The sequence below is a fragment of the Artibeus jamaicensis genome, unplaced genomic scaffold (genome assembly GCF_021234435.1).
Source record: "Artibeus jamaicensis isolate MK-2021 breed Jamaican fruit bat unplaced genomic scaffold, CSHL_Jam_final contig_387, whole genome shotgun sequence".
Taxonomy (NCBI): Eukaryota; Metazoa; Chordata; class Mammalia; order Chiroptera; family Phyllostomidae; genus Artibeus; species Artibeus jamaicensis.
In genome coordinates, this window is record NW_026521812.1 from 3071537 (window position 1) to 3088060 (window position 16524).

Genomic DNA, 16524 nt, shown 5'->3' on the forward strand with positions numbered 1-16524 from the left:
TACCAGCAGGAGGAATTTCAGCAGCTCCAGTCTCTAAGAATCTTCATCTTCATTCTTGTAATTGGTCTGTCTCAAGTTCATCCTTGCTTCTCAGACCTAAAAGCCATATCTTGATTCCGAACTCTGTCAGCTGAACCTCTTCACGCCCTGTGCCCAGACACCATCTCCCACCACACGTTTCCTGCGCAGGAGATTCCCCTCAGGACCTGGCGCCAGCCCTGCTCTCGTCACTTCCTGCCCGGGCTCTGGATCCTGCCTCGGGAAGGGCTTGCTTCCTGATGGCGGACATTCTGGGTGCCTTTTCCCAACTCCTTGTCTCTTTGGACCTGCAGAAGCCCCTGCTGGGCTCCCAGGGCAGTCTGAGTAACGCACACGTGGCCAAATGCCACTCTCCCCGTGCCGACACTCTCTCAGTCTTCGGCAGCGAGACCAGTGGCTCTTATGCCCTAGCAGCCCAGGCGGACCTCTCCTCGATTTTTCTAGCCCACACGAGTGGGGGAATGTAGTTCCAAGGCCTTACCTGTTCCAGCCATCCCGGACGTCTCAGGTCCTGGACATCAGCTAAAGGTGCTGGTGAGGTCCGTGCTGGACCAGGGCACAGCCCCTCGGGGGCACCCCCCACAGCTGTGGGGCTGCAGGGGCCTCTGCCTTGTTGTGCTCAGAGCTGAAAGGAAGGCAATCCGGGGAGGGCCACGGGATTTTCAGCTATATTTACAAAGTTTTATTTCTAAGCAGGATGATGGGCATATGGGTGTTTATTATACTATTTCATAAATAGGAAATATACAGTTTTTTTGGTCAAAAAACATGAGGGATCAGTCAAGGATCAGCCAATTTTTGGTAAAAGAGAAATGCCAAAATGTGTGAAAGAGCTACTAACCATGGGAGATGAGATAAAAGAAAGAAAGAAGGAATTAGTCTCCTAGGAGAGACTTGAGAGGATAGGTGTTCATACAGAAGAACAGACCACTATGAAAAAGGACTGGGAAAGAGGCCCTGAAACACTGAACACTGGTTCCCAAAGGCATTTTAAAAATTAATAGAATTGAGTCACTGATATGGCTGAAAACTAAATTGGTAAGATGGAAATAAAGTTGAGAAAATAGTTCAGAATGTAGAGGATGACAGAAAGGAAAACTACCAGGAAGAAGCTGAACTGGAGGATAGATCTGGGAAGCTACTAATATGTAATCCAAGATGACAGAACAAAGATGAATAATGAAATAAGTAATAAAAGATAATTTTCCTGAACTATAAAAAAGATTTTCAGATGGAAAATTTTTGCCATGTGCCAAGAACTATTCAGTTGAAAGTAAAAAATTCCTATTGTAGCCCTGACTGGTGTGGCTCAGCATGTAGGGCATTGTCTTGCAAAGCAAAAACTTGTTGGTTCAATTCCCAGTCAGGGCACATGCCTGGTTTGCAGGCCAGGTCTCCAGTACAGGCCATAGAGAGGCAACCAATCAAGGTTTTTTCACAAATCAACGTTTCTGTCCTTCTCTTTCTTCTTCCCTTCCTCTCTCTGTAAAAGTAAATAAAATGTTTAAAAAAACTTTGAAAATGCCAAGTGTAAAACTTGCAGAAAGAATTAACAGGATACCTGCAAAAACTAAAAATAAAAAGCATAAAATTGTCATCACACTTTGCATTAATAATGTTGAGGCTAGCCCTGGCTGGTGTAGCTCAGTGGATTGAGCAAGGGCCTGAGAACCAAACAACCGCAGTTCAATTCCCAGCCAGGGCGCGTGCCTGGGTTGCAGGCCAGTTCCCAACAGGGGACACACGAGAGGCAACCATACATTGATATTTCTCTCCCTCTCTCCTTCCCTTCCCCTCTAAAGATAAATAAATAAAATCTTTTTTTTAAATATCTTTTTTTTTAAGATTTTTTATTTATTTATCTTTAGAGGGGAAAGGAAGGAGAGAGGGAGAGAACTGGCCTGCAACCCAGGCATGTGCCCTGACTGGGAATCGAACCATGGTTGCTTGGTTCCCAGGCCCGCGCTCAATCCACTGAGCTACACCAGCCAGGGCAATAAAATCTTTAAAAAATAATATTGAGGCTAGAAGACAGTGAAGCAAGTCTTTAAAATTCTCAGAAAAAAAAATTTTGAACCTAAATTTTATTGCCAGCCACCTGTTGCTCAAGAATTAATGCAAAATAATTCATCTAGCGACTCAGAAATTTCTCCCATTTCCTCTTCCGGGTGTGACTTGGGATGTGACACAGGAAAAGTAATCCAGCAAATAGAAAAATGGGAAAAAATGAAAAGAAGTTTCAAGTGGTTAGCTGCCAAACAGGCCAACAAAGCAATTGGCCTGAATTAAAACAGGGAAGACAGGAGGTAGTGATTAAAGGACACTGATTTTTAAAAAATATGTTCAGTTATCTGAAAGATCTTAGATATGTAAAAGGGAACATACACATCTATTCTAACCATTAGAATAAAGGTGAGTTAAAAGTGTTCAGAAGTCATGACAAGGTGAAGCAAAGTGAAATGTGACCTGACTTAGAAAAATAGAAGGAGTGGAAGTTAAGGGAATCCATTTTTCAATAATTTTTCGGATGCCTATTTTTGGTAACATCAAATTCCATTTCCAGCTCTATGAGCCTTACTTGATTCTGCAGTTACTATCTATATAATCTCAATAATATAAATGTGTCTTATTGGTTTTTAATCTTCTAAGTCACACCATAGACACAGTTCAGAAAACCAGCTTAAAATTACAGAACAGAGTTTGGAGGTTATAAGGCCGACGGTGGTATCTGTTAGCTGACAAGTTGGGAGGAGGAAAGGAAGGGGGACCAGGTTATGGGCAGTGGAGTACTTTCCTCATGAATTGGGAGCAGGTCAATCATGTTAGAAACTGAAAAATCAAGAAACTGCGGTTTATACATATTAAAGTTACACATGTAGCCATTAAACGCCTTAAAATGAGAGATCATAAAATGCCCATGTGACCCCTGAGAATAGGAAGGGGGGAGCTGCGGAGAGCTGAGACGTCGGGAGCAGAGTAAACCCACACTCCCGAGGGTGATGAAGCCAGAAACACAGGCACACACGAGTGGGTCAGTTCCATCGTGTCGAACACCTACGGCCAGGGCTATTTAAAACTCGGTTAATTCTGGGAAGCAGAACTAAGGCTGAGAGGGGGTGTTTAACATAACATAAAGACACATTTGAATCACTTGGTATGCTTTGAGTTTATCTTTTGAACACGTTGCGAAAGGCCTTTTATAAATAATGAGGTTTGTATTTAAACCTCTTCTGGTGAAGTTCTCCACACAGGTGGGAGTTGGGAAAGACATGCTGTCCCAGGGCACTCCGGGTCTTCATCACTCGGACCCTGGCTGCCTTAAGAGATCTGAGATCACCTGAGATCTTGGGACACCCAGCTGGACTGGAGAGAACCTGGGAAACCTGCCCCGGGTTGGTCAAAGGAGGAAGGTGGCCTCCTGTGCCCCCAGGGCTGCCAGTCTGCTCAGCAGGAGGTCACCACAGGCAACCCAAGGGGCCCCTAACTCCCGTCCCACCTACTATCTCCTGGACAGGCCTCTCTCTGGTGAGAGTCTGGTCCAGGAAAATTCTCATCAGATTGAACGTTCCCCTAAACCTGAGCTCTGACTTTTAAAAGAAAACTCCAAAGATGAGGTCCTTCTTTGCTTTGGACTGGCTTATCTCCTGGGAATGTCTGGTGTCCTATTCTTGGAGGTGCCTGCAGCTGCCCTGTGACCCCAGCTCATCTCAGAGCCCAGCCCTTCACTTCCGGCTCGGCAGAGGAGCATTCCAGGGTTAGTTTGGTGAAGACGTCTTGTTCCCAGCTGTCTATAGCAAGCCTTCTGGAATGTGTCCGGGTGTCCATCAGCCTAACAGTGCTGAGCATTCACCTTGTCAGTCTCTGTTACCACACTCGTCAGCGCCCCACACCCCGTGCTGACTCACCCAGGACTCGTGCAAACCATTGACATCACTACTCTGAGGCTTCCACCAAACAGGTGGTCGGCAGCTCTTCAGGCAAGAGTCATGTTTCCATGGCTGCTAACCATTCATCCTGTGTCAGAAATTTGCCTCATCTTGTCAGTTGGCCGAGGACATACCATCTCAGCACTGATTACACTTTCCCACTCCACCCGCACCTCATTCCTCATCCACATTCCTCAGTCCAATCTTGTTCCATATCAGGAGATATGAGTATATTCCACCCTCATCTTAAAATTGCCATCTCAGTGTGACTCAGCTGATCCTGACAAAGCACTGAGAACTACTCCTCGGAGCCACAGAATCCTAACCAGTGAGGGTTGCTGAGGATCCTGAGATCACCGTCATCAGCTCTCTCCTCGCTCCCAGAGGCACAACTACGGCACAGAGAAGTCAACTGACTTGTCGAAGATTTTACAGAAAATATTGCCTCTAGGTGGTACAAAGACATGTAGATTAGCATCCAAGAGGTAGAGGGATTATGAGTTCAATGAGCACTAATTGCACATTTTGGAGTTTCCTCCTACAGAAAGCAAGCAGCTGTCCTGTATCTGCACTGAAGAGAAGATATCGGCAGGAAGGACAGGTTCTTTTTTTTTAGTATTTATTTTTTTAAGAGAGGGGAATGGTAGGAGAGAAACAATGATGTGTGAGAGAAGAGAAGCATCAATTGGCTGTTTTCTGTGCGCACCCAGACCAGGGACCAAACTTGCAACCCAGGTCTGGCTGGGTATCAAACCCACAACCTTCTGGTTTGTGGGACAAAGTCCAACCAACTGAGCCATACTGCCCAGGGTGAAACGGGTTTTATATGAAAACCTAGATATACAATACTTACTTCTTATTGCCGTACCAGTATTTCTAGTGTAAGTGACCCTCCTCCTAGAAACCTTTAACGTTTCAAGCTTAGAGAGAGTGAATGGTGGAAGAAGGTAATGACCTTTTTTCTGGTGGACTCTGAGCAGGATGGTGCCCCTGCTGCGTGTGGTTGGGCTGCTGGGTGGTGGGGGCCAGGCTCCTGTTGTGAGTGATTTCTGTGCCAGCACGTGCGGTGGGGCCCCTCTGCACTGGGTGCCCATTGCCTGTACGGGGACAGATTTCTGTGCCTGAATCAAATGCTCTGGCTGCAGCATCTCACCAAGCTGTCCATCAGGTCTGCCCCTGAGAAATAAGCAGCAGGGTCTTGCGGAGTCCTAAATCAGAGAAATCTGATTTTCATGCAAGCTCCTTGAGAAATCCAAGCATGAATGAGATGGGTTAAAACTTGAAGATCAGCATATTTATCTCTTCTGAGATATTTCAACCATTTTTCTGATGTTTCAAGTTCAGCAAAAGACACGCCTCCAGAGTCCTTTTTTCACTCACTTTAGGTATCTCTCAGGAAACGCACGCTTCCACTTGGTAGTAATGTCACTAGAAGGCAGTTCTGGGGGCTATTTATAGCTCTCCGGGATCCATGACCACTGGCTGGGACTTGGGCTGCCGCACCGGTCTGCACTCAGACTGAGTTCTACTATCCGGATGGCTACGGCCCTGTGCTGGTGAAGCATCTGCTCTGAGCTGAGCTGACTGAAGGCTCCACCCCACTCCGGCCCCCTCCTCTGATATCCCAAAGAAAGGGAGAGAGTTCACGTCTCCTGGATGGTGTTGGCAGAAACTGTGCTGTGCCCTTTCCTCAGGATGTATTTAGTGCATCCTAATCTTGAGAAAGGCTAACTCCCTGAACTTTAAGGTTAGAAATGATAAGACAAGAAAATTCTTTTCTTGATTTCTTGTAACTGTCAAAAATGATAAGTAGCAGAAACATTGCTTCAGATCAGACTCCTCATCCTCCTCACACTTGGAAGCTGTGCACCGCAGGGTTCGTGGAGAGACTGCACTATCCCGGGGCGGGGGAGGCGAGCATTGCCTTCTGCCTTTCCCACTGCTTGGCTCTCACAAGCAGAGGGCCAGGCAACTGCAGAAACCTAACTAACTGCGATTCCTCGGGACTGTTCAACACATTCTCCCTCTCATTCACCTCCCCTTCACTGCAGAAAACACCTCCTTTGGTCCTGGCAAACCCATTTGGAAGAATGACTCAAATGTTGGCAGCAACAGATAGCTTTTTATGTTCTATTTTGCTTGCCTTAGAGGTCAACCATACCGAGAGTGACATTTAATTTTCAAGCTCTAATGGACCTTTAGGTGGCCCAGTCCTGTTTTTCTTTTTTGGTGACTTATATATTTTCAAACACATAAGAGTCATCTCTGTGCTTCAGAGGCAGTGCTCGGAAAATTTTCCAGCATGCGAGCTCCTTGAAGTCAGGGAATGGCTTTCATATTAGATGCCCGTCAGCATTTCTTTTATTCCTACAGAATGTCGACCAGTGCCTCTGACCGTGTTGAGACTGAACGAAAGTTTGCTGTGGTGAATTTAAGAAAAACACAGATCACTGTGTGCCTTCATAGGAACTGTTTTGTGTCCTGGAGAAATAACACGCTTGTTTGCCATGAGGCTGAAACCAAGTTGTAATAGTTATATTAGTCTTCACCGATTTCTGGGCAGGCCCATTTGTCCCTGAAAGGAGAATATAGAAGCCAGTGTCCTGGCTTGTCAGACGATGCAAAACCTGGTGCCGGTTGCTTGATTCTTGGTCAAGAGTTGTGGCCCAGGTGGTGGGGAATGAAGCCAGGGCCTCAGACCGCCACTCAAGCAGGTGCCACCCCGCCCAGCCTGTCATTCAAGAATACTGTGTTCAGAATTCAGGCGATGTGCCTCTGGGTCCCGGGGCTTCACTGAGCGACTAGAAGGCCGTGGCTGCCTCACTGCTGCCTTATAGCCCTTATAGCCCTTGAATGAACACTAGAGTTTCCATAATGCTCTCCAATGTGTGTGCCTGGGCTCTGAAGCAGGAATCCTTGAAGCTGAAAACTTAGAGAGAGAGTAAGTACCAATAAATCAACATAGTAAGAAAAAAGTCAGATTAAAAGCGTAAACTAACATTTTTGTAGGACTTTAAAATCAGGAAAGTACCAACTCCAGTATTTCATATTAAGCTCACTAAAGCAATAAATTTATGTGTTATAAGATGAAGCCTTCTAGAGGGATGGTCTGACACCTTAAAGAAGAGGTGACTTCATGGGCCAGAAAAGTCCCTGGAGCCAGAACATGGACATGACACCCACAATTTCTACTTTTGGCTCTTAAACCCAGAAGCCAGCGTTTCCTATTTTCTTTACTTTATTCCTGTGTTTTGTGATCATGGCAAATGTAAAGTTCTGAATCAGATCCATGCCTGAGGAACAAAAATTAGATGAACATATTTTTCATCTTGCTTCTGTAGGGGAGGGAGAACTTTTCCTCTACCTTCTAGGCTCTGGGCCTGGGACATGTACATTAAGCTGATAAAGAACAGATTAGGGAAAAGGCACAAGAGAAAAGGCACAACATTTTTATTTTTAATTTTATTTGCACATGAGCACCACAGAGAAGAAATGAATGTTCAAAGAAGCAATTGGACTTGGGGGACTTACATGCCATTTCAACAAAAGGCAATATATTCTGGAGAAGTGACTAGACTAAAGGATGGTAACTTGTGTTAAGTTAAGTATGCCGAAAGCTAATGGTAGGTAAGGCTTGCTTCGCAAAGTTTGTTTCTGCAGACTGACTTAAGTGCTGCCTTCTTTTTTGGTGATCAGGGTTCTCCTCTCCGCAGGTAGGACAGGGCCGGGGACCTCGTCACACGGGGAGTTTAGGTCCTACCTTTAGTGGGAAAGAAGAGAGCAGAGAGCTCTTTTTGTAGCTGCTTTTTCTCAGTTGTTTCCAGCTTGAAATAATCTTTATGCCCAAATGGTGTATTTTCAGGTACCATATTCTGATCCCCTTTGTTTCTTGTTTTCCACTTCATAGAGAAAAATAATCCAGTAGAGCGTCAGTGAAGAGATATTTGGGTGTTATGCCTGGGTGAGCATATTCTGGAAGCCAACACACCTGGATGGGGGGCGAGTGCCATGGGTGATTGGAGTTTCTAAACCCAGGAGGGTCCCCGAGACCCTCTGTACTCAGAGAGCATAAGCAGGGTAAAACGCAAGCGCCAGAACAAATTCTGCACTCCTGGATTCCAGACTTAGGCTAGGAATGGAAATGAAGACAGTGAGTTCCAGCGAATTGCATCATGTTAAGATCTATGGAAAAGGAGTCAAACTCACCCACAAGGACTCTACCAAGTCAAACTTTAAATAGTCGCCTGTGAGGAAGTAGACAGGAAGTTTGGTTCCTGAGTGTGGATTGGAGGTGGACAGTTTTCATATTTTCCCCAATATTTCTGTATACGAAAGAAATCTTTGCAGTAATAATTTTTAATGTGTCATACTTTCACCATTCATCAAGAATACGTACTTTGAATGCCCACTGTCTTTATAGGCTTGTATAATGGAGCACAAAGAAATAGCAGATTCTGAGCCTATCAATTCACAGAGTTCTCAGTGAGGGCTGATGAAGATGAGATGGCTGATGAATAGAAGCAGAATTAAATGATGACTCCTAAAAATAATAAAATATAAGGCAAGGGGGAGATTACCATAAAGTGACATTTTCTTCAGGGGAAAATGTCAGGAAGTTTTGAAAAAGCCCAGGGTTTATTTGACTGCTGGGGAAGAGGCAACTGACATTCTAGAGAAGGAAATGTATTCGTGAGCATGGAGACAACGCAGCGTTACTGTCACTACGTTATCCCTGACCGGAGGGGAGTGCTCGTCTTCAGGAATCACTGAATTCACTGGCACTTGTAAAAGAGGATTGTTTCTACACTGAGGTATCTTTTATCTCCTTGCCCAGCCCGAGGTGACTGTGTGTATTGTGTGGGACATTTCCTTAATGAGAGCCAAGCGCACCGAGGTAGGAGAACTGAGGAAATGCCTTCTGGTCCCCGGAGTCCTGTTTAATCCGGGGACACTCACTGTCTTCTGTGGAGCTGTTTGGCTCTTGTCGGAGTTGACAGCTTCATTTCTTCTCCTTTCCTCCAGGAATTTTTTGCTCTTTGTTAATCTTTACTTGGCCTGCTAGATATTTATTTTATAATGTGGAGTTCCCCAATTCAGGTCTTTGTTTTTGACCTGATTTTTCACTGAATGTAGCTTTCCTGGATTACATGATCACATTCCCAAAAGCATATGTTTTGTAAGGAAAATTCTCTTTCTTTTAACTTCTCAAGCCCTTTATAGCCATGTGTGCAAATGGTCACATTTCTCTAGCAGGGTTTCCCTTCTGAATGTCAGCACGGGGTTTGAGAATGTGAACATTTCCATACCTTCCACCCACTCTTTGAGCTATGCAATGCTGCACCTGTCTGGACTGGCCAGATGTAGGGACTGGCCTCATGCTTGTGAAATCCCATTTGACCTCATCTCATCACCGCAGACCCTCCTGGCTGTCAGCACTCTCTCTGCCTTGCAGTGGATGGAAAATACCAACACGACAGGCTGCCTGGGAGTGCCCTGGGTCATTGGCTCAGACGGTGTTCAGTTACCAACCTCTGGCAGCACTCAAGCGACTGGCAAGCAGCTTTAAGCTAATGGGGAAAAAGAATCTGGAGTTGGACCTGGTATCCCCAACTCCAGATCCTCCTCAGTGGGAATGGCATCAATGAGCTGCTTCTGGCCACTGTGCAGGCACAGGGACTGCAGCCGCCAGAGCGGAGGAGGTGAATGAAGGCTGAGCACTTAGAAAACACGGCGAGACCTTCTCTCTAGAACAGGACAGAGGACCTGCAGCACGAATTGCGGTGATGCGTGTGTTTTCTGTAGGGGCTGCGGAGGCCTCTTGTTTTCTCCCATTTTTCATTCCTTTCCCTCCTCCTCTTCCTCCTTTTCCATCTCCTCCTCTTCCTTTTTACTTTTTATATTTGGGAAGGTCTTACACAGTGTGCTCTTCTCTAGATCTAAAAAATTCTATATCTGCGTCATCAAACATTCCCCACCTACTCCATCTCCCCCACCCTTGGGTATTTCTCAGATACTGTCAGAACAGCCTGTACTCAAAGCTCCTATCAGCAGCTCTGGCCATCTGCACAGGCATCCCTGTCACTGGGGATCGCTAAGTAAGATGAAGTGTTAAGATTGCAGGGATTTGTGTTAGGTTACAGACTCTGAGACATCTGGTGAAGTGGCGTGACAGCTCCTGTCCCCGGCCTATTTTTCCGAGCTTGGCCTTTCTGCCCACTGTGCAGTTTTCAAGGAAATGGTTGAGTGGTTTTTGTTCTGGGCCGGTGGCAGGGGATGAGGACACAGGAGGAGACACTCATCTTATCTTGTCTTTGAATTGTGTCGAAGAGCGTGCACAGAGAAAAGGAAAAGTCCAGCCTGACTTGTTACCCTTAGCACTGACTCAGCAGACTTGCTAACACACACTGAAACAGCCTCCCAGTACGAGGATTGTAAGGTAGCCGGGAAATAGGGGCTCCTTCTGAGCTGGCTGTTTGCTTACACAGGGTGGCTCAGCATTGCGAAGAGCAGATCGATGCCTTGCATGCCCTGGGGAGGGACAGCCCTGGGGTGTGGCAGCTGCAGGGCCCTGAGAGCTGAGCAGAGAAACTGCAGCTGAAGTAGCTCTTCCCCACAGGAATCCAGGCCGACCTCAAAGGGGAAGTGCATGGGATCCGGTCAGATCTGTGTACCCACATCTAATCATTATGGATCCTGGCCGCTTGGTTTTGGCTCATGTTCTCTGTGAATTTGTTGACAGTATGATCTTCATTGATAGAAATTAATGTCATTACAGATGTTTCTTTAGTAGTCGAGGGAATAACTTAGGATGACAGTGTTACTTAAGTAATGAAAATAAACTCCTTGTCTAATCACCAATTATTTTTTATAGTTGAATCAGAGTACACAGATCCTTGTTAACAGCTAGTTTTATCTACTAGGTATCTGGCTTAAATGGAGTGTGATATGCCCTGGACTGGGAAGTCAGAAGAGATTGCTTGGCTGCATAGTCTGACAGGGGTATGGTCTGGCTAGTTGTAGAAAACTAGAAAGAGCCAGGATCCTGCACTGAATATCCCCAAAACAGTGGGGCAGGTGCTGAAGGGCACCTGCAGAGCTGAGCTAGGAAGCCAGAGAATGACTGGCAATGACCATTGTGGGGGCAGGGGCCACTGCGCACAGCTGGAAGCAGAAGGGCACCTGTCCTACCAGGACAAACATTGCAATGGGAAACACGGAGTAAGAGCAGGTCCCAAACTCTGGTAAGCACAGTGTGGCCTCAAGGACTGTGACTGTAGATAGAAGGGCTTTGCCGGAATTCAGGGCAGGGCTCTGGTTTCCTGAAGGAAGATAGGAAAAAGCAAGGCAGAACCCTAAGGCTAAACAGGGAGATAGGACCTCTGGGAAGGTCACCCAGAGAGGGAGGTGTCACTACATTTGTGGGTAAAATAGTTTTATTTTAGCAATGAGGTTATGAGAACTGAGACATAAGGTCAGGGTTAAACCAGCCACCACATTGACTTGAGCCCAGAACTCCTTTAATCCCTTCTTTCTCAGCCCACGAGATGTTCAGCCCAGCCAGGCTGACCTTGTCTATGAGGGTCAAGTGGATGCTGTGTGCATGGAAGCAGGAAGGAGGGGAAATGGGCTGCAGAAGCCTGGGCCCAGCCCAAACCTGATATACTTGGTCTAACGGAGCTATTGTGAGTTCCATGTGGGATAAGGTACATGAGAGCATTTTCCAAAAGAAAACCCATTTTATTAGGTAAAATAAGGATGAAATTCTAAAATTTTATGAGACAGAGATGCCAGGCCACCTCCAAACATCGCAGTTTGGCTCATGCTGTCTGTTCTTCTGCCAGCACCCTCCCCCCAGAACTCACTCTTCCACTTAGGAAACTCCTACATATTCCAATGACCTTTTAAAGCTCATTTCAGTCACCTTTTCTAGGGGAAGCCTTTTCTGCATCCCTGACCAGGGGACCTCCCACTTTGAAGTTGCTCAGAGCACTTAGCTGAGTGAGAATTTCAGAGTTTTGCCTGATTGATTGATTACCTTTGGTCCCTCCCACTGAAAGGTAAGCTCTATAAGGGCAAAGTGCGTGTCTCTGCTGTTCTTGGCTGAGTCCCCAGAGCCTAATCCAACAGCTGATGTATTTTAGGTGTTCAGTAATTATTTGTTGAATAATTCAACATTTTGAGAGAAATGGGGCTTAGTTTTGTTGGTGCAACCAAAGCGTGACTGTTGGGATTCGGTGATGTAGGACACTTGGAAACAGGTCACCCTGTGAGTACATTTCAATGACCCCCAAGGAATTTGGAGCAGCCAGATTGGAGAGAATGACATAGCCTCTTAATACTGACAATGAAGTCCTCATACATTGATTGGACTTAGGTTTGACATAAAATAATCCATAATGAAGATAACTAGGTTTTTAAAGGAAATTCAAGTTCATCCATAGGACAAACAGTTGGCAACAACTTCTATTCTTTTCCTTCTCCCTGCCCCCTACACTCTGTCCCCTATCCCCACAGATCCATGTAGGTACATAATGTAAAAATCAGCACTGAATCAGTTCTTTAAGGGGAAAAATCATGCCCACAGCGGAACGGAGGCTGTGGAAGTGGGTAGTCTTCGTTTGGTTTTAACGACCATTAGTTTCCCGATTTCCAGCCACAGAACCAATGCTGGCTGTAGTGTAAGACACATAATCAAAGGGAAAGCTTGAGAACTAATCAGAACTGGAACATCTCTATGTAGCCAAAACTACTGCTCCGTCTTGCCTAGCTATAGCTGTGTTTTTCTAAAACCTATTCCATTTTTATTCTATTTACCATGCTGCTTGGGTTTCAGATTCTAAGAGAGAACAGCTGCTTGGATTGTCCTCAGCCCCGAGCATCTTAATTAATACTTACAACAGGCTTTATTTATGGGAAGAGGTAATTTCTTTAAGGAAAATTGAAGTGCTATTTCTCAAAGAAGGAGATAAAAGTTCAGGGCACCAGTCAACAGAAGAATGAATAAACAAAATGTAGACTATTCATACAAAGCAATATTATTCAGCCTTAAACATGATTACCATTCCGATACATGCTATAATATAGATGAAACTTGAAAATATTATCCTCAGTAAAATAAGCCAGGCACAAAAGGGTAAATAGCATATGATCCCACCTGTATGAGGCATCTAGAGTCACCTTCACAGAGACAGAGGGTAGGATGGGGGTCGCCAGGGGCTTGGGGTGTAGGGGCAGGAGTCGTCATTCAATGGGCACAGAGTTTCGGTCTGGAGGGAGGGGTGGTGGAGGCTGCCAATGTGAGCGTATTCAATACGGCCGAACTCTACACTGGAAATGGTTAAAATGGTAAAATTTATGTTATGTATATTTTACTGCATTTGGGAAAAAAAGAGTGCAAGATAGCCAAAGTCAGTCCGTGTCAAGATGGGGAAAATGGCGGTGGGCGAGAGAGGCCACTTGTCACGAGGCGTAGTGGGACCAGAAACCTGGATCCCAGCCCAGCTCTTCTGTGGAACTTTGAACAAAACACCAAACCTCCTTGAACTTCTTCACATTAGTGGGTGGTAACTTCAGTTCTTTTACCCATCTTATAGGAACTGGGTTACCCTGGGAAACTATTTTGTAAACTTCTAAAATTCTAGACAAATGAAGGCCTTACGATCAGAGGAAATGAACAAACCCATTGTGAATCCATATTTCAGTGACCAGCATGGCAAGTGGAGACCTCCACTTCCTTAGGTCGGTGTTCTGGGGGCGGGTCCCCAGGTGGGGGACAGGGTTAGAACAGAAATAAGAGGCAGCTGTTCCCATACGTGCTACAAAAACGGGGCGGGCCCAAACTGCCCGCTGTGCAGCTGCTCCTCCACGAAGACTTTACAGCCCTCAGCAAAAGCTCAGATGACTCCACAGGGGGAAGCAGCCCGGTTTTCTAGCTGAGTGTCTCTTAATGGGCTGCCAACAATGGAGCTGTTGACTCACATCCACAGAAAGCAGTAAGAGGTGGCTGTTGGATGTACACAACTCTGCAGGTTTTGGCAAATAGAAGAAGGATTGATTCCATGCAAAATTCCAGAGACTCGGCTTTAGAAACCAATAGCCTTATTTCTCTGCGAAGTGCTCCTTTGTTAACATGAAATCCAACATTGAGAACAAAGCGGGCTTCCCCGCAGGATTCCTCCTGCCATCTGCTGAGATGAAAGCCTCCGAAAAGGACCCATCAGTGGAGTTATGGTTTCATCAGCATCAAAGATGATGGGAAGAAATGCCAGCAGCTTTACAACTTCTGGGTAGGATTTTCTGGTCACTCGTCAGGGGTGGCACTTGGCTTTTTCAATCCTGGTTTCACGCAGGGCATCTAGTTCCAACTGCCAGCTGAGTGGGGACTTGGAACTTCCACTCTGGAGTTTCCATTCCGAGGGAAATGCCTTCTCCTAACACATCTGAGGGCTTCAGTACCTGCTCCTGACTGTGTTCTTAAAGGTCTTATTCTCAAGACTTAATTTCTTTCTTTTGAATTTGGCTGTTATATAGGATACATACATATGTTTATTAGCATATATTTATGTTTTTATATTTTATCTAGTATTTCTACTCATTCTAGGTGTTGGGAATAGAGGGGTATTTCCTGTACATGTTCAATTTACCCTCTCCACTGAGAATGGAGCTAAGACTCACTATTAGAAAGCTCTGATGATCCTCATGCGTAGACATGAAGGAACCAAGGCAGTGCTTCCTCTACGGAGCTTGCTGTGTCCTTCTCGGGCTGGCGATTTCGTGGTGGCCAGCCCAGGACCACTGGGACCCATTGCAACATTTTTGGAGGAAAGGACAAACCTGTTCATTATGATAAGACTAGTATTTTTGAGGCAGTGAAATGATTGACTTGTACTGATTTAAAGTGACATTATTTCCATGCATCCACTAATAGACTGGGGTTGGGGTTGAGCATTAATGGTAAAGATATGATAGAGGGGAAAATATGAAAAAGACAGAAAGAGAAGAGGGGAAGAAATAGTAAGAACTAAGACAAAGAAAATGGGAAGGCAGGAAAAATGGGATGATCCAAGAGGGGAGAGGAAAGAAGGTGGGAGCAGGAAGCAGAGCCCACTGCCTCCCTTGCCCCAGCACTCCCTGGAGGAGGAAGCTGGCAGCTTCCGGCAGCTTCCGGCAGCGGGGCAGCCTCGGTCTGAGTGATCACATCTGGACCTGGCAGCTGGCAGGTGGCTGCAGCCACAGTCCTACCCACTCTAGTCCCCTCTCTTCACCTGTCAGGCGCACTCCCAAGTACAGCTTGGACCCTGGAGCCTGCTTGTGCTTAGTTTAAAGGAAGCTCATGTTCAGTGAACACGTCACCTGAAAAAGTGACAAGCTGCTATTTTTTCCAATGTCAAGGTACGGACTGTAGGGCCAGGATGCCAGCACTGTGTCTGCTTTCCCTTTGGAGTGGGGTGGGGCCACGTGGGGGGCGATTTTCAGCCAACCTGATTGCCGCGTAGCAGGGGACACCAGCGAAAATCCAGCTGCAGACGTTTGTAATTAAAAGGCTTCTTGTCAGTGTTCTTGAATGCTCTTGACGTTCTGAAGATGCAATCCGTCTGACTGGCCTCCTGCAAATGCTGTGCCCCAATGCACAAAATTAATGCTGGGCCCCTGAATTGTGAGATTGACGAATTCTAGTTAGTTCTTTAAATAGCAATGTTTGGTATTTGGCGCTATTTAGAAACTTCTAGCACCCATCTATTTATAAATCGCTTTTATAAGCATAGGATTTAAAGGCTGAAAAAGACATCAGAAATGCTGTAATGAAAACAGTACTTTCCAGTGCTAGTTCTGAAACTAATCGTTCATGACCTTGAATAAACCACTTCTCTGTCTGATTTCCCTTTCCTATAAAACAAAGTGCTCGAACTGACTGGGGTTACTTCAGTTCTCGGGTGCCTTTATGTGTTGTCCACTGCACCCCTGGCTAGGGGCAGGCCCGCTCCAGTCCCCACCACCCATTGTTCCTGCACCGTGGTCCACAGACTCCCGGATGCTCTACCGTCTGGGTCACACAGGAACCAAAGAGCCAGAGCAGACCTCCGTCAGCTCTAGAGTCAGCTCAGGATTGGGTGGGAAATGCACCGAGTTTCTAGAACTCACCATGTTGGTTCCGGGGGTACAGCCACGGAGAAGCTACTGTCTCTGCCCCAGAGTCGAGTCCCTCTCACTTGAGAGAGAATCAAGGTTTTGCAGTCTGAAGACAGACATTTCGTAAGTGACTTTAACATCTCTCAAGACAAATACACTCATACTTTCAGGCTATTGTTGATCTCAGATACTCCTTCTAAATGCAAAATGGAGACACCCAAATAGACGGACTGGGCTGTGGGCAGTGATTTACGATGTCAGGCACTGAGCTCATGACCCCAGCCATGCCCTCATGACCCCTGCCATGCCGAAGCACCTTTGACTGCTCGCTCTTCTTGATCACTCACACCACCCAGTCTCTGCATTAGCTTCCTACAGCTACTGTCAAGTCCCAGGAACTGCAGTGCTCAGGACAGAAGAAACGCATTTG